We start from the raw sequence: 19,328 nt of genomic DNA on the forward strand, positions 1-19,328 counted from the left end.
GGTTGCGTGTTGCCTTTCAAAGAATTTTTGAAGTTTTACAATTTTTACAAAATTTTGAGAAATGACCTTGGCTTTAAAAACAGGGTTCTTAAATCCAAGGTAAAAATTAACTGTACAAGATGAAATCTTTTAAAGAAACACTTTGACAATCATCCCTCTGGCCTGCTGGCCATTTATTGACTTTTAGAGACATGACCTTGAAGACAAACTAGACCTAAACCCTAGACCTAGAAATTTTGACCTCAAGACAAGACAAATAACCTTGAAAAAGTTTAATGACTGAAACAACTTGATCTAGCAGTGCCAAGAGGGGAATAAAGACACCAGCTCCTCCATCAGGGTTATGGCATGCCTAATGGAATGCAATAAGATGAAACTGATGAGACACCTACTTATGCAAATGCAAAGAGCTTTGATCGCTAATGGAGGGCTACTAGACCGACTCTAACAGAAACCTCGAAAGAAAGAAAGATTGATACAAGATATGCAAAGGAAAGAAGGAGCCAAGCAGCTATGGAGAATAGGTAGTTGACACTCTTATGAAGACAAACTATACTGCTTTTGGTGTTGACTTCCCAAATAGAAAGGAATTCAGGAATATTCTATAGATTTGAGAGGGAGTAAGGAAGTCTCCTTGAATAGGAGAAATGATCCATTCTCTGATTACAAAAATAATAGGGATGTCCTATCTAGTTTAGAGGGAGTGATGTTGGATATCGCACGTGCATTCTCTGCTTCATGTGTCAAGCACTTAACCAGGACTAACATTTGTAAGTCTAAGTGAAGGCCTTGAAGAGAGAATGGTGGAGGATTGGATAAGAATTTGTGTTTTCCTTGAGGATATAACATCCAAGAAAGGAAAGGTACCAACACTCTTCGAGGATGTGACATGAATCCAAGAGAAGAGTGGTCGAAGAGGACCGATATTTGTATGGACTCAAGTATGGAGATCCAAGATACAAATATTCCTAATATGGAATACCTTGTGGACATCTATATGGGGTATGTACTTTGTAGAGGTAGTGTGGTATCACACATAAATCCTCCTAGCATAATGCTCTTGAATAAAGAAGAGCTTGTCTAGTTAGGCCTCAGAGATAATGTTGGTCAAAATGTTGATGCTTACAATATGGCTTATCAATCTGACTCTTCTTATGAGAACCCTTCAATGTGAGAATGATGTTTTACAATTATGAATACATCCCTAGTTAAGAGGGAGTGTTGAAAATGTAACTAGTTTCAGTCTTCATAATTGTTGTTGTACTCATTTCAATTTGTATCCTATGTAACAAACAACAAAAGAAAAGGAAAAAGTTATTATTATTAAGGCATGGGTTTCATGCTCTGTATTGATGGTATTCTAGGTAAAATCATGTTCTTTGTGCTTCTAGGACTTGTTAGGTCTTAGGATGTATTTTCATGAGTCAAAGGAGTTGACATCATGTTTATAAGACCGTTCCAAGAAAAATGTAATTGTAAAAAGAATTATTTTTAGTTTAGAAAGTCTTGGAAAATCCAAAAGTACAAGTAAAGGAGGGAATTCGACCCCTTTAGAAGGTTATATAAAGAAGCAGTTCGACCTCGTTTAGAACTCACTCAGTCATAAGTTTGATCTATCAAGAAAGATTTCAATTTGAAGCTGGGAAGAAGGAAGAAGAAGAGAGAAGGCCTAGGAGAAGAAATGACAAAATATCTTGTTTTTAGACTCTATATCTCTCACACATGCAAAGTTCTAGGCTTTCTAGTGCTGCAGAAGGAGGCCGAAGGTACAAAATAGGCCAAAGGTACAGAAGAGGCCGAAGGTACATCACTGATATGAAGGTGCAGAACTAAGCCAAAGGTGCAGAACTAGTCGAAGGTACATAACAGGCTGAAGGTATAGAACAACCTGAAGGTATAGAACATGCCGAAGGTGCAAAACATACCGAAGGTACAAAACTGAGTCGAAGGTGTAAAACATACCGAAGGTAAAAAATTGAGTCGACGGTGCAAAACATACCGAAGGTACAAAATTGAGTCGAAGGTGCAAAACATACCGAAGGTACAAAACTGAGTCGAAGGTGCAGAACATGATGAAGGTACAAACTGAGGTAACAGGAAAAATGTGCATAACTACGCTGGTTGGTGCAGGTTCAACGAAGGACTTGCTAAAAAGAATGACTTGATACTTGGAGGAAGTCTTGGTCTAGGGTTTAGGTCTTTGTGTCTCAATTGAAGGAGATTCCAAGAAGAGAAGAATTTCTAGGTTTTCCCCTTGGAGGGGTTTTTCCCTGGTTTAGAGCCTAATTCTTGTGTTCTTTGTTGTTGTTTCGTTCTTGATATTAATTTGATGAAAATATATAACTAAAGAACACACAAAGAATAACAGAATTCACAAGAAAATATTAAGGCTAAGGAAAATAAGATTAAAATAATTTTCCACTTTCCATTTTCCAACAGAGAAGATATGTTATGAAACCAACTCACAAAAAGATAGAAAATATAGATCAACGCCTTAGAATTCAACCTCTTCTAGGGGGAAACCTCCTTTACATTACACAAGTGAATGATTCTTTGATGATTCAAATGACAAAACCTCCTTTCTATATATAGGAGTCTAAGGAGTCACAATATAACCCAGCCGACCTAGAAATAATAATATAAAGGCACAAAAATAACAATAGAGGGATTCTATGGGGCACAGTAATAACAATATGGGGATAATAGGGGCACAACAATATTAATAAGGGATACAACTACAATAGTAATGGGGTAATCACTAGTATTATAGGGACCTAACATGCCCCTCTCCTTCAAAAAAGTGTTGTCCTCAACGCTTGAGTAGTTCTGGATGCTTCTGTATAAAATTCTCATCCTCCCGTGTGGAATCTTCAACGGATAAGTTCTTCCACTTGATGAGATACTCTGAAATTGATCGATTTCGTAGCTGTTGAGTTCTTGCATCTGTGATTGCTTCCGGTTCCAATATAATTTTTCCTTCCTTGTCAAGTTTTGGTAATATTGTTTGAACTAGGAGCTTGTTGCCTATAACCTTCTTTAAACATGAAACATGGAAAACTGGGTGCACTCGAGAAGCTGCAGGAAGCTCCAATTTGTATGCCATAGTACCAATATTTTGCAACACCTTGTACGGACCATAATACTTTGGTGATAATTTATTATCCTTCTTAGCTTGCTTGAGGGACATTTGTTTATATGGTTGTAGCCATAGGAATACCTAGTCGCCTACATCAAAACTTCTTTTACTGCGATGTTGATCTGCCTGTTGTTTCATTCTATTCTGCGCCAACACGAGGTTATCCTTTAAGAGTTGGAGGACTTGTTGATGATGCTTGATGTGATGTTCCACTGCTTGAACCTTATAATTTTCTCTTAAATATGATGTGATGGATGGTGGTTGATATCCATAAAGTGCCATAAATGGGGTCATTTTTGTTGCTGTATGGAAGGAAGTCTTATACCACCATTCAACCAGAGGCAACCATTTGACCCATTATGTCTGTTTATCAGATACAAAGCAACAAATATATCCTTCTAAACATTTGTTTACTATCTTAGTTTGCCCATTAGATAGAGGATGATAAGATGAGCTATGAGCTAACTGAATACCGAGACAAGAAAATAATTCTATCCAAAATTTTCCAGTGAAAATGGGATCTCCGTCATTTACAATAATCTTTGGGTTTCCATGTAGCTTGTGAATTGTTTCCATAAATGAAGTAGAAACTTTACTGGCTTTAATTGGATGTGATAATGCACAAAAGTGTGCATACTTGATAAGTCTGTCAACTACCACCATGATGACACTCTTTCCCTCAGACTTGGGTAAACCTCTGATAAAATCCATTGAAACCTCCTCCCACATTGGCTTGGAATGGATAAAGGTTGTAATAGACCCGTGGTCTTAATTGTTTCAACTTTATTTTGTTGGCAAACCAAACATTCCGCCACAAACTTTTGGATATCCGATTTAAAGCCATCCCAAAAAAATTCCTTCTCAACCCTGTGGTAAGTTTTTAAAAATCCTGAGTGCCCTCCTAAGGGAGAAGTGTGCAATTCCATAAGAATCTTTTGTTTGAGTTGGGAATTCTTACAGAGGTATAAGTGATCTTTGTACCATAACGAATCATTTTTCGAGTTAAATTTATCAGATGTACTGGAATCTTGTTGTAACTTTCGAATAAGTGCCCACACTTCTTCATCATTCTTCCATTCCTCCCTTGCTTCGTTTATCCAATTTGGTTGGATAATAGAAATGGCGCACAACAATGCTTCCACATCCTCATCCTTTCTTGAGAGTGCATCTGCCACCACATTTTGCTTCCCTTTTTTGTAGATGATTTCAAAGTCATAACCCGACATCTTTGTGACCCACTTTTATTGCTCTTCAGAGGATAATCTTTGTTCTAAAAATTATTTAAGGCTATCATGATCCGCTTTTACCTTGAAGTGTCTTCCCATTAGGTAGGGTTGTCATTTCTTAAGTGCATGTAGTATTGCCAACATTTCCTTCTCATAAATAGCTTTGTGTAAAAACTTTCCCTTGATTGGATGACTTTCAAAAGCAAAGGGTCTTTTGTCTTGCATTAAAACAACACCAATTCCATTTCCTGAAGCATCACATTCCATAATAAAGGCTTTTGTGAAGTCCGGTGTAACTAAGACCGGTGCTTGGCACATTGCCTCTTTAAGATGTTCGAAGGCCTTTGTTGCTTTTGGAGTCCATGAAAATTCATCTTTCTTCAATAATGTTGTTAGACGTGCTGCTATTCTCCCATAATTCTTAACAAACTTGCGATAATACCTTGCCAACTCGAAAAATCCTCATAGATGCTTTATGGATGTGGGGATTTTCCATTCCTTAATGGCTTTAATTTTTCTAGGGTCTACCTTAACTCCTTCATGAGATACAATATGACCCATATATTCCACCTCTTGTACTCCAAAGAAACATTTGGATCTTTTTGCATATAATTGTTTCTCCTCCAATAGTTGTAGCACCCTGTCAACATGTTCAGCATGATCCTTCCAAGACTTGTTGTAGATTAGTATATCATCAAAAAATACTAACACAAATTTTCTAAGGAAGGGTTTGAAAATGGAATTCATCGAACCTTGAAATGTAGAAGGTGCATTGGTAAGGCCAAAAGGCATGACCAAAAATTCATAATGACCCTCATGAGTTCTAAATGTTGTTTTCAGAATGTCTTTAGTCTTCATTCTGATTTGACGATATCCTGAACGAAGATCCAACTTCGTGAAGTAAATTGATCCATACAATTTATCCAGTAATTCATCAATGACAGGAATGGGAAACTTATCTTTAATAGTGAGCTTGTTGAGCTCCCTATAATCCGGAAACATGCGCCATGATCCATCCTTCTTATGCACCAATACTACTGGAGCAGGGAAAGAACTTTGACTAGGTTGAATTATACCGGCCTCTAGCATTTCTGCAACCATACGTTCAATTTCACTCTTTTGGGCATAGGGATATCTGTACGGCCTGATGTTTGGAGGAACACTTCCTGGAATCAAATGAATAGCATGATCATGATCACGAATAGGTGGAAAACCTTTGGGAGTCTCAAATACCTTGGAATGATTGTCCAATACTTTTTGGAGATCTAGAGAAATAGATGATTTTGATGTGGAAACATCTAGCGAACATAATTGTGCAATTACACCTCTTTGTTCCTTTTTTAGAAGCTTTGACATACCGTTAGAGATGATTATCTTTCCCAGTTTCCCTGCAATACCCCTTAATTCAACTTCCTTTCCTTCTGCAGAAAATTTCATGAAAATTTCTGGAAAATTAAAAGTTATTGTACCCAAGGATTGTAGCCATTGGACTCCTAGTACAACATCAACACCTCCCATTGGAATGGAAAGCATTGGGCTAGTCAATACATATTATCCCATGGATAGCTTGATATTGTGGCACTTTCCAGAGAAATTTATCGTTCCTCCATTTGCAATCATTACTTGACACTCTGGTGCTGGATAGAGGAAGCAATTCAATTCTTTGCTATCTTACAATGAATAAAATTGTGGGTACTTCCTGAATCAATCAACACTATTACCTTTTTCTTCTTGATTTGTCCTTCTATCTTGATGGTTTGAGGAGTGGTAATTCTAGCCAATGCATTACAAGATATGGTCGAATTCATTTCTTCTTTATCTAGGCTTTGTTCCTGGAGTATATCCTCTTCTTTTGACCTTTCTTGTTCCTTTTCTTCTTCCTCTTCACAATCTATGTAGAATAATTTCTTCTCAGCACACTTATGACCTTTAGTGTATTTGTTATCACAACAGTAACAAAGCCCTTTTTGCTCTTTTTTCTTCCAATTGTTGTGGTGTCAACCTTATAGGTTGTGGAAGACTAGGGGCAACAACACTTCCATCTTTATAGTTGTGAGTGGTATGCTTCCTGGTTGCCATAATTTTGTTTTCCATTTTTTTTGCTAACTTGAATGCCTTCTCTAATGAATCAGGTTCCCAAAGGCGAACATCATGTTGGATATTATCCTTTAAAGTCCCTATGAACACATCAATCCTATGCTCCTCTGGAATATTTTTTACCCTTATGTTCAATTTTTGGAACTCCTCAATGTTCTCCATTATTGAGCCATTTTGTTTGAGACTTACCAATTGGCTAAAGAAGTGTTGCTTTTTGTTTCCTCATAATGTGCTATCAATTCTTCCGTAAAAATTTCCCAAGTGATAATTTGTTTACAAGAGCAAAGCCATTGATACCATACAAACTGATTTGGTTCCAAATATAAAGTTGCAATACGTACCTTTTGTGTGTTTTTCACATTATTGAGATCGAAAAATTGCTCCATCTGTAATATCCATGTTGCGGGATCCTTGCCATCAAACTTCCTCATATCGATTTTTAGAATATGGTGGGTCTTCGATCCAAAATTAGAGTCTATGAAATCATGATTAACATTTCTTTTGTTCGCATTATGACTTTCCTTTACTACCCTTTCACCATTAGTAAATATTTCTTATAGAAAATTTTTCAAATCTGTCTTCAAATCTGCCATGCCTATCTTCAAATCGTCCATCTTAGCTTCCACATTATTCATCTTAGCTTCTACATATTTCTTTAAACCATCCATCTTAGATTCTGTTACATTTTGTGCAAGCGACATTTGTTGCACTTGGTCTCGTAATTTTGATATATTATGTTGCATTTCTTCCTCTTCTTCATAAGTCATGCTAAAGCTTTCAGGATGCTTACTAGGTGTTTGCACTTTCTTTCCTCGGGGCATTAGTTACCGATAATAATGCTCTACTATGCCCTTTGAATTCCTTCAAATAATAATTCAAACCAAGCTTAAGCAAAAATTTAAAAAAATTTACACACCTTTTTTTCACTTTGTAGGAGCTCGATATTTCCTCTGATGTATCTCTGTAATTCGGATCATCCAGTTATGAAATTGCAACCTGCAGTAGCCCTCTGTGTCCTCTTTCAATTCCACCAGTCTGATCCAAATTGGATTCTCCAAGGAAGAGTTATGCCAAATCTCCCACAGTGACTTGATTATAGATTAGTTTAGTAGAGCGAACTTGTACGAAATTCCACGTGTCCCTGTTTCGACCTTTGGCTTTGAAAAATATATACAAGAAACTACATTCTGTCCTCTTTCTGTACCTTCTTACGAAATTTCAATCTGATGCTCAGAGATAAAGTTATGACGATTTTCCCCAAATCACCTGTTTGGAATGTAATTCAGGAGTTTGCAAAAAGACCAACTTCCTTAGATCATATCTCCACAAATATAGCACAAAAAGGTCTGAAATTAGGACTCGAGGTTCAGTGTGATTTCATCTCAAATGGTTTTTTTGTTTTTTTGTTTTTGTTTTTGTTTGTTTGTTTGTTTGTTTGTTTGTTTTGCTTTGTTTGTTTGTTTCTTTGTTTTTTTTTTTGTTTTTTTTGTTTTTTTTTTGTTGCTTTTTTTGTTTGCTTTTTTTGTTTGTTTGTTTGTTTGTTTGTTTGTTTGTTTTTTTGTTTTTGTTTTTGTTTTTGTTTTTGTTTTTTGTTTTTTTGTTTTTGTTTTTGTTTTTTGTTTTTTGTTTTTTGTTTTTTGTTTTTTTGTTTTTTTTTTTCACTTCTGAAACGTTGTAGAAAAAAAGTTATATTGAAAATGCCACGATGACCTATTTAGAGCAGCGAAACCCTAGAATCCAAAGCTCTAATACCAAATGTTATGAAACCAGTTCACAAAAAGATAAAGATTGATCAATGTCTTAGAATTCAGCCTTCGAGGGGGCAACCTCCTTTACATTACACAAATGAATGATTCTTTGATGATTCAAATGACAAAACCTCCTTTCTATATATAGGAGTCTAAGGAGTCACAATATAACCCAACCGACCTAACAATAATAATACAAAGGCACAAAAATAACAATAGAGGAATTCTATGGGCACAGTAATAATAATATGGGGAAAATAGGGGCACAACAATATTAATAAGGGATACAACTACAATAGTAATTGGGTAATCACTAGTATTATAGGGACCTAAAAAGATATCCCCATTCCCTCTTAGTTAGGGAATATATCCCTGCTTTTGTTCAAGGAGACTCTGTTACTCCCTCTCAAGTCTAGAAGATATTCCTAACTTCTTTTTCAATTTGGGAAGTCATAGCCACAGGCTCTCTAGCTTGTTTCCATAAGAGTATCAATCACCTGTTCTTTATGGACATAGTTGAATGGCTCCCTCTTTCCTTGACATCTCATTATATCCAACTTTCTTCCTTCCCGGGTATCATGGATCCATATTCTTCCTTCAATCTTATGATAGGTTTCAGGTTATCAATCTTGCATATCACTTTCATCTTTTCATCATTCAAGCTAATCATAGCTTCCTCATGAAAGTGATCGCTTTTTGTTGTACGCACTTTAACTTTAGGTTATCTTCTCGCGCTGCTACCTTTTAATCTAAAGATGAAAACATCTTGACTTCATAATTTCCAAACTTGAACTTTAGGTTATCTTCTCGCGCTGCTACCTTTTAATCTCAAGATGAAAACATCTTGACTTCATAATTTCCAAAATCATATGCTGAGCTTTCCTCAACGCTCATCATATATTTTTCCAATATTCTTCCAGGTAGAAAAAACAAAATTTTAACTAGATAACCAATAACAAAAGATTAGACTTACTTCATCGTGATGGCTTTCTCATCAAAACATCAACATCCTCATGGTCCATCTCCATAAGAATATTCCTTCATGTACCAAAGTTCCCAAGGATCGAACTTGATTACCAAGTTATAATTTTCTTCCGAAGACTATACTGGATGTTGATCATTATTCTATACAATCTAGTGAGAAAGTCTTGATCATTTATTCATTCTAGAGCAAGTAAAATTCTTCTTTTAAGCATCATATAACCATACTAAGCATATTTTATGACCAAATTATTTTATAAGATTCTTGTACATATGAATCCTATCCAAGAGAAGAGTTACTTCAAATATGCATTCCTATGCTTTCATACAATCATCTAGCTATTTGACCTTAAATGAGCCTTCAACTTGACCAACTGCATTCCTTCATCCTTTAAGAGTATTGTTTCCATACTATATGGAATATATACTAATCTTGTCATAATGCTTCTTCCAAGAACCTTCCAAAATGATGGTTCTTATAGGATCTTGATGATCCATCTTAGCAAAATGACTACCTCTAACATAATGTTAGATAATGCTTGGATGAACAATAATATGCAAAATGTTCCCAATCTTCTCAATTTTGAAAGACTAGATGATTCAAAGAAACTCAATAAAGTAGACTCTAAATATGCTACTATCGAGGATGCCATGCTTTTACAAAAACAAAACTCTTCTAGAGTAAACAATAATGCATGCTATTCTAAATGAAAGAAAAACAAACTTCATAAAGAACTTGATAGAGATATGCCTTCTTCAATAGTAAACATCTTTGATATCTTCTCTCTTCGGCTTCTTCTCAAGTTCTCCCTTATCTTCAATTGTGTGAGCTTCACTTCTTTCCTTTCTTTTGTTGTTATACTTGTTTGGAAAGTCCCTTTTAAAGTGTCCATATTCATTGCATTCGAAGCATTGAACTTTGGACATATCTTGCTTCTTCTTGGACTTTCCAAATTTTCCTTTGTTTAGCTTCTTGGTTCTTGCAATAAAGCCTTGAGATTGTTCGTTCAATTAATTGCCATACTTTGCCTTGATCCTAGTCTCTTCCAAGATGCATTGAGCCCACAACTCATCAAAATTAGTATCTTTCTTGGAGTAGATGCTAGTTACAAAATTGCTCCATTCTAGCAGCAAAGCATTCATTACACAGATGGTCGTCTAAGAATCAGAAATTGTCTCCACAAGCTCATGTAATTGATCTCTTATTTGTGAAATCTTCATTAGATAGGAGGCCATGTCTTCATTCTTTGACTTCCTTATTTTGTATAGTTGGCTTCTCAAGGAAATATTTTGACTTGATGTACTTATAGAGTACAACTTTACTAGCTTATCATATATAGCCTTATATGTCTTTAAATCATCAACAAAGGGAACAAGATGATCCTTAATGGATTCAACAATGATCTGTTGTGCCCTCACATGTTCTTTCTTGAATTTTGCTAACTCTTGAGTCGTGTCTTTGCTAGGTCAATAACTTCATCGAGGAACTATTCCATTACTTCATGGTTTATCAACCAAGAGTCTTCTCTTCTTTGATGATGTATCTAATTATCTTAATGCTTTCAAGATATTCAAAGAGACTTAAATGATGTCCTTTAAAGATGTTTTCTAGGATTCCTTCAACAACAACTTCCAAGAGTTATGAATGATACCAAGATCCTTTGATTATTCCTTCAAAGATGCCTTCCAATGAGCCTTTAAATATATCTCCTTCCAAGAGAGATCAACAACCTTCTTGTAATCTTCCTCTTTCAATCCTTTCCTCGATGAAATCTTCTTTCTTCAATAAGTGATTCCCCTTAACAAACCCTTCTTTGTGTCCACAAGATTATCCTTTTAGTTGCCTTCTCTTATTCACCTTAGCTTTGATTCCATGTTGGAAAATGCAATATGGAATCTATTAATTCATATTTTGCTTAACGTTAATAATTTCTTGTGAACGTTATTTAATTTCTTGTGTTTTCTTTATTAGATATTTTTCATCAAAAAATTATCAAGATCAAAATAGTGAAGACCAATGGACATAGAAGTTAGGCTCCAAGCTAAGGAAAAACCCTTCCAAGGAGAAAACCCAGAAAATCCTCTTCTCTTCTTATAGAATATGCTTCCCAAGACCCAAACCCTAGACCAAGTCTTCCTAAAAGTAACAAGTTAGCTCTCCAAGAAGCCCTTCCAGTTAGGTCATAAAAAACAAGGCTTAATCATGCTTCAACTAGCTTCCAACGTCAACTTCAACCCCCGACTTCAACCCTACAACTTTGTCCTGCAGCTTCAATCTTGTAGTTGCTGCAAAAACCCTAATTCCGACACAAGAGAGTTCTTCAAGAGATCTTTCTTTGAGCAAGATAATGTCTCCCAAGGTCAATGAAGTCAAATCAAAATACTCACTCTTTCAACAATGTGATCCTGCAACTTGATCTCCTACAATTCAGATCTGCAATTTCAGCCTTCTTTGAAGCTGCAAAAACCCCAATTTTCACATGTGTAAGAGAGATAGAGCCCAAAAAAAAACTTTGCTTCTTCTTCTTGGATTCTCCTTACCTTCTAGACCTTCGCTCTTACTTTCTTCTAGTTCCCAACTTCAGATCGAAATCCTTATGAGATAGATCGAATGAGTCAGTAATGAGGTCAAAATTGCTTATATTTATAGCCTTTCCAATGGGTTGAATTCCCTCCTTTAGGACAACTTATAACTACCAAGGCCGACTTGTACTTTGGAGGTTTCCAAAATAAATTCTTTTACAAGGTATATATTACCTACAAGGGTTTTATAATCACGATTTGACTCTCTTGACTCATGACAATAAATCCTATGACTTAACAAACCCTACAAGCAAAAAGAACATGCTTTTATCTAGAATACCATCAATAAAAAACATGAAACCCATGCTTTATAATAATAACTTTACTTTCTTATTTTGTTTGCTACATAAGATACACATATTGAAATGAGTACAATAAAAATCATGAAGACCGTAACTAGTTACATTTTCTAACATGACCCAAGGGAATCACTTCTCCTCACTCCCCCAAGGCCCAAGATGAGCCGACCTAGGTCACGATTTATAACTATAGATCGTGATTTATTAATTGTAAAAGCCTAGAACACTAATTTGGGTACTCAACATTCTCATGTTACATAATGGAGCATTGATCATTGGCTTAGTTAATGACTTCCCTCATCCCCCAAGTTTTGGTTACACTGGCCCAAAATACTATTTGAATCTATGTATGCTAAACAATTGGAAATCCAACGGTCTAAATACAGACTAGAAAAGGAAGAAAGGCTCCTACAAGAAATAGAAGAAGCCATTACCTCAAGATTCTCTTTAGAACTCTCTAGGAAAATCCTAGACATCTTCAACACCATTTGCATTGCACTTGTTCAAAACAAGGACAACTGCACGGTTTTGTGAATTTCGATCCAATCTCACTATGCAATAGTTGTTGTATAAGATCATATAAAAAATCATCTCTTATAAGATCCAGAAACTATCTTTGAGCAAGTCTCCCCTGAGTAGTTTAGATTCCTTAAAAGGCACCAAATACACAAGGAAATCGATGTTGCCTAGGAACGGTTACACTAAATGAAAAAAAAAGGCCCTGATAAGTAAAGTTTCCTTGTCCAAGGCCTTTGACAAAGTCAGCTAGCTCTTCTTTTGATTCATTCTTTGTCCATCTAGTATTCAACTTACACTTTGTGGCATGGATAACGGGTTGCAAATGTTCTACAACTTTCACAATATTGATCAATGGATTGGCCTCACCTTCCTTCAACTCTGAAAAATGAATTCACCTAGGATGTTCTCACCCTCCCCACCCCCTCACTACTCTTCCTCCTGGTAGTAGAAGGATTAAGTAGGGATCTCATGACAAAGATAACAAACAACTCTTTCAAAGAACCTATTCCCAAAGTATTTATATGTTTCACACATACCTTTTGTAGATGGCATCCTAACATTCTATGATGGATCCAAATGTATGGTGGCTAAACTCGAAGAAATTTTATACTTTTCTACATGATGATGGGATTGGTGATAAATTATTTTAAATATTTGGTGATTAGCTAGGGTCTAAGCATGAAAAGTACTACTTAGCTCAAATTTTCCCTTTTAGAACCTCATCCTTTGAGGCTAGTATCAAATATTTTGGTTTCATTTAAAAGCCAACCTATGCCTGAAGGGACACTGGCAATGGCTCATAACAATACCAAAAAGAAATTGAACACTTGACGGAACAAATGGCTATCTCACAACGATCATCTAGTTCCTATAAAATTTCTCCTTCAAGCCATTCCAATTTATTGGATGCCTCTATCTAGAAAAAATTCAACGACTCTGTTACCTATTTTTTTTAATTAGAAAACTAGGAGAAGAAGGGAAAGACACTAGTCTCTTAAAGAAAACTAGCCATCCCTAAAACTCAAGGAGGTTGGGGTCTCAAAAATCTATTTCTCCTCTCCAAAGCCTTGGCAACCAAGAATGTTTGTAGGCTTATTTAGGGAAAAGGATATTAGGCACAAGTTGTAGAGGAAAAGTACCTTGACCCTCTTTCTACTAAAGATTGGATTCAGTCCCCAAACAAAAAGGTCCAATCCTCTACCATCCTCAAGAAAGCCACCATCATGACCTACACTTCAATTGAAAACTAGTTAATTTGGAGGGTTGGGAAAGGGGAGATGGTCTTGGGTAGCTTTGACCTTGAAGTTGGGAGTAAATGTCCCTATGATCCTTTATGTCAAATTAAAGATATTTCATATCCCATGTCAAATTGGAATAGAGTAAGCATTGAATCCCATACAACAATAATGGGTTATATAGAGGTATCTTGACCTCCTACATGGACTATCTTAGGAAATTCAATGTTTTCATCAATGGAGAAGAGTATGGACTCTTATGGTCAGAAAATGCCTCAAGTGGCCATGAACCTAGATAAATTTACAACCCTTTGGCCATTGAAGGGGTTGATATGCCCTCATGCTAGTGATGGAAAGCATTTCCAAAATACAAATTCCCCACCAAAGCTAAATTGCCTATGTAGCTTTTTCTCAATAACAAATCCCTAACCTAGGATTAGTTCAAAATAGAAGCTATAAGGGTCTTGAAACACGTAGGTTGTGTGAGTTAGATCTAGAAATGAATGCACATCTCATCCTCTATTGTCCATTCACTAAGCATGTCTGGATTGAAATCCAAGGACTTAACACGTTTGAAATCAAAATAACAAGGAGACTCAATTGAAGTTGCCTTAAGGAACCAGCATAAGGACAAAGAAACAAAAACATCAAAACCTTGCCCCTCATCATAGCATATGACTAGATTGGAAGAAACACTTTTAATCATTGAAAACAAGGACACTTCCCTTTAAATGTGCACCCCAAAATCAATATCATGCACACATTCCATTTACTATCATCAATACCTCAACATGCTCGGAACTCGGATGTAATTATTGAAACTTAAACCCCTCAAGGTTTTTTTGTGGAGCATCCAAAGGAACTCCACCAAGAATAGGGGTAGTGATTTATCTTACCCTCAGTTTCAAAGCCACCATTTTCCAATCATCAACAACCAAATCTAATCTTACTAGTTAATATTGAAAAAAATAATCACCCATATTCAAGTCTTGGAGAACTCCCTCCTTGTGATCTAACGAGTGAATGGAGATATTGAACTAAGAAATTTCCTATTACATCCCCATGTTCGATATGCCAAACATCTACAATCTCCCTTTAGTCACCCCACTTTTACTCATGCCTACAAGAAAAATAAACAAGATGTCAATAAGCCATTGAATGATGGCCTTCAACTACAAGAAGGAACTTGGCAAATCAAAGATTCTTATTAGAGACACATTTCTACTTTTTTCATGATTGTTGGCTTTATGATTTTGCCCATCTTTGCCATTAATTTTTCAAGGACTAGTTTATAATGATAACACATGAATTTTTGAAATGTTGAATTATTAAGTATCTTTATTGTTGAATAGTTGTAGTGGTTTTTTTTTTTTTTTGAATCATGTTGTTGGAAGGGTGTTGTGTAGCCCCCTAACATATTATCACTACAAGAATTTTGGGTGGGACTTTCTTGATTTTCTCATCAACCAATTTTGCTCCAGAATTGAACTTCTTCATCTCTTCATTTTGATCTAACAAAACTGATGGAAATGCCATTTACAATGTTCAGTCATGTAATTTTGGAATTTTGTTGTTGATAACAAAATTACATGACTTTTTCATATATATATATATATAATGTTTTAAATATTTTATAAAAAATGAATAATTTAAATATACCAACATAAGTCCATCTTAACTTAACTTTGGATCTATCTTAACTCTAGATTTATCAAGCACAAAGAGGGATCAAATCTCTCAAGATGAAACCTCCTTTTTGAGTGCAATACTTGAAGGAAAACTTGTACTCGGAGAGATTTTATCCTTCTCAGCACTTAATAGATTAGCAGTTAAAATAAATCTAGACTGACTTCATCATTAATAATTATAATTATTTATTTTATTTTATTTTATTTTTAATTAATTTTATTTATACTCTATGTGATTTGATAAAATCAAAATGTTTAAATTACATAAAAAGACATTACAACATCTCTCTCGAACATTAATCATAAAAAAAACACTAATTTATTCAATTACCCAGACACTTCAACTAAACACTTCAATAACTAAAAAGCATTGCAACAAAAAAATATAAATATAATTATGAAAAAACTAAATTAATCCCATTATTAAGTCAATTGGACGAAAACTAAATTTATCCGCTTCAATTCAATAAATGAGAAGTGCGAAGTGCAATCCTAGAGCACTGGGATCCGTAAAGATACATTTAAATGCATTTGTTCTAAACATGTGTTCTCACCAAGCAGGATCTTTTGAATAGAGTGAATAGATTGTTATTATCAATGATAAATTAGATGATATATGCCGACTATCATTACTTAGGCCTTAAATAATTTGATTTATAAAGTCAGTGGGGTGGATATTTGAAAGTTTACAAGTCCATGATAAAATATTTTCGCTAAGTTTTATATCCGCAATTTGTTCATTTTGCAACTGTTTTTCATCAAAGCATAAAGTTATGGAGTAAGATGGAAGCCCTTAATGCAGAAAGTGGGATCAATCCAATCCCTTTACGTATTTAAAGTACAAAAGAACAGTTCATTCACGGTGGCCGCAATGGTAGTGTCATCATTAATGTGCAGTTTTCATTATTGGCAGCAACGTGACTCTTTCGTTCTTCATAAATCCAATGTAACTATTTGGTAAAATAGTTTATAATAACATAAATGTGCGTTAATGTTCTTTGAAGGGATATTGAACTGTAAGGCCCTCGAAACCTGTGCCAACAATTCACCTCTTTATTTTAGGGACTCGTCCACTATAACGTAAAAGGATCTTGTTTTTAGCCATCAAAATAACGTTCTGTAAACATTATTGCAGTAGCATTACCCAAAAATAAAAACAGCAAACCCTCACAAAGAAAATGTAAAGTCCATCTCATTTTTTGAGAGAAGATGAAACATCTCTTTGAGCAAGGTGACAATACATAAAATTGCTTCAAACGCAGTAACGAAGTTACAGCAAACACTGCAACATGACTGCCCAGAAATACATTGTTATCTCCTCTAGCCTCAAAACCTACAGGTCTAAGTCCACACCAAACGGGGACATTAAAGTTAATTATAATTACAACAGGCTAACATTGCACTTCTCCCTTCAAACCCACCCGCTACCACCAGCATTTGCTTTTTGAGCTGTTCCGTCACCCCATCCATCCGTCTCTGTTGTCCAACCTTTTCGTGCACTATCAATTTCCTTTCCTCCAACCATTCCCCAGCTATCAGTTGCGGCCTGTTGAAGCTGGCCCCCGCCTGCTTCAGTACTACCCCAGCCATCAGCTATAGCCTGTCTATGCTGGCCCCTGACTGCTTCATTACTACCCCAGCCATCAGCTGTAGACTGTCTATGCTGGCCCATGGCTGCTTCAGTACCACCCCACCCAACGCTAGACTTATCACTGCTCTTGACAGAATTCATTCTGCCATCATTGTGACCAGCTTTAATAGGGGCATCCCATCCACTGTTTCCACTAATGGGATCTGAATCCCACCCACTAATAACACCCTTCGAAGCAGAGTCCCATCCACCCTCATTATCCTTGGAAGTGGCATCTCGATCATTAATTTTGGCAGCGTTCCAGCCATCACTCAACTTGCCAATATCATGCCCATCATTGCCTTGTTTGCTCCATCCGCTTTCGCCTGAGCTCACGGTCCAACCTCCTCTAGCAGGAGAATCTTGAATCCTGTTGCCTGAATTGCTACCCCACTCATCAGTTTTCGATGCCCATACATCACCCCCCTGTTGGTTACTAAAGCTTCCACCGGCATCTTTAGCGTTAGGACTTTGCCCCCATCTAGTGTTGTTGTTTGATTCATACGATCCCCTTCCAACACCTCTATCCCTGAAATTATTTCTTCCCCTTCTATTTACTCCATCGTCACTCCATCTACCTCTCATACTTCCCCCCCTACCATCGTTCCTGCCCCTACCAAAACCACCTTCTCTTCCTTCATTCCAACTGCCAAACCGACCACCACCCCCTCTTCCTCCACCTCCCCTATCACGACCATGTTGTGGCCTAGGCAAACCACTTGGAGGTCCACCGCTGGCATTATTATGATTAAAATCATTTCCACCGGTCCTTGAACCTGGTGTTGAGGACCTCTCCCAGTCTGTACCTGAGTGGCCCTGCCATCCACCGTCCCCTCCTGCACCACTATTTGTGGCAGAACCTCCCCAGCCACTGCCAACAGAACCACCAGAACCACCTCCTCCTGCAGATCCTCCTGGACCTGGGCTCTTCATGGGAACCATTGCAGCAACAGATCTTATTGGAGGAAGAGAATCCTGAACAAGATCATTGATGTGCTTCTGGAAATAAGAAATAAGTTTGTCAAGATTGTCAAACATCCTTTTTCTGAATTTGAAACCTTTAGGATATACCCCCACATACTCATGGTGCGGATTTGTGCCCCTGATATAAGAGAGAATAAAAGCACCGGGATATTCATGTGAAACAGATAAATAATATGGAATTCTTGTTGGATTTTCAAATTTTTCTTTCCGCAACACATCATCAACCTCCGCTTTTGTGCCCCTTCTAAATTTCCTATAAGCAAGGATTTCCTTCAGTTTGCTCACTAGCGGGTCCACGTATCTGTCAATGACCTGCAGTTCACATTAACAGAGAAGCCATAAATTAAACTAAAGCTACTAAGAAATTTAAGCATTTTAGACTATAAACATGTATCATAACCAATGTAATTCTGCATTGAACAAACCTCGTCAAGATCTTCAAAAGTATCTTCCCCAATCGATAGTGTTTTCCCAAGACGAAGGGAAGTCGTAAAATCCCGGTGGTCTTTGCCTCCCTCAACAATGTCCTTCTGAGCATAAACTCCATCACAGACTTTCAAAGTTAGTGTCAGATAAGACGGTCCTCGGTAGCTGGGGCGGATCACACTTTCTCCTGCATCCTTGTCCAAAAGAGCCTGGAAGACGGGACCAGATATATTTTAGTGGACGTTATTGATAAGTAAATTCAACCTGTTCAATTTTATACCAAACGTAGTAACAGAAACTCTGAAAGCTATGTTAACAATAAAAACCAAATCAAAACTTATAGCAGATAAAAGGTAAAAGATGAATGTTGGACAGCTTAAAAAATCAACAGCAGCGGATTCAATGGCACTGCAAGAAATCCAAAAATAAAAGACTTGACCTGTTGATTGAAGTTATATATATATATATATATATATATATATATATATATATATAGCACTAGGTATCACCCCTCAAGAATGCCTCAGCATTGCTGCTTGAACAAATTAATTTCTTGAGAGGAAAATGCTTGTTCAATAGTTTAGTCCTGATTGGGATACCATTCCTAGTCGTTTAAGGATCGAGAAAGGGGTTCAACGCAGCAACGATTGTGAGTTAAATTTGATAATAAAGGAGAGAGTCCCATATGGTAAGGAAGTTCATATTATATGAAAACATCTCATGAATATTATAACTTCCTGTGGATTTTGCTCCTTTGATCCAATGTATTTTCCAGA

At 36.4% G+C, this 19,328-nt stretch overlaps 1 pseudogene across 1 annotated transcript in view; it reads right to left on the reverse strand.

Annotated features, from left to right (window-relative positions):
- Window positions 1–16,547: 16,547 nt before the first annotated feature.
- Window positions 16,548–19,328, reverse strand: part of LOC149230459 (transcription elongation factor SPT6-like) — a 268,783-nt pseudogene continuing 266,002 nt past the window's right edge. Inside the window, exons 16-17 of the transcript XR_016248008.1 lie at window positions 18,552–18,761; window positions 16,548–18,438 (exon numbers count right to left, since the gene is read on the reverse strand). The product of XR_016248008.1 is annotated as a transcription elongation factor SPT6-like (transcript). The remainder of the gene's footprint in view (window positions 18,439–18,551; window positions 18,762–19,328) is intronic.

Source organism: Pinus tabuliformis, chromosome J (assembly GCF_031772625.1).
Source record: "Pinus tabuliformis cultivar Carrire ecotype Pingquan chromosome J, CPIR1, whole genome shotgun sequence".
Taxonomy (NCBI): Eukaryota; Viridiplantae; Streptophyta; class Pinopsida; order Pinales; family Pinaceae; genus Pinus; species Pinus tabuliformis.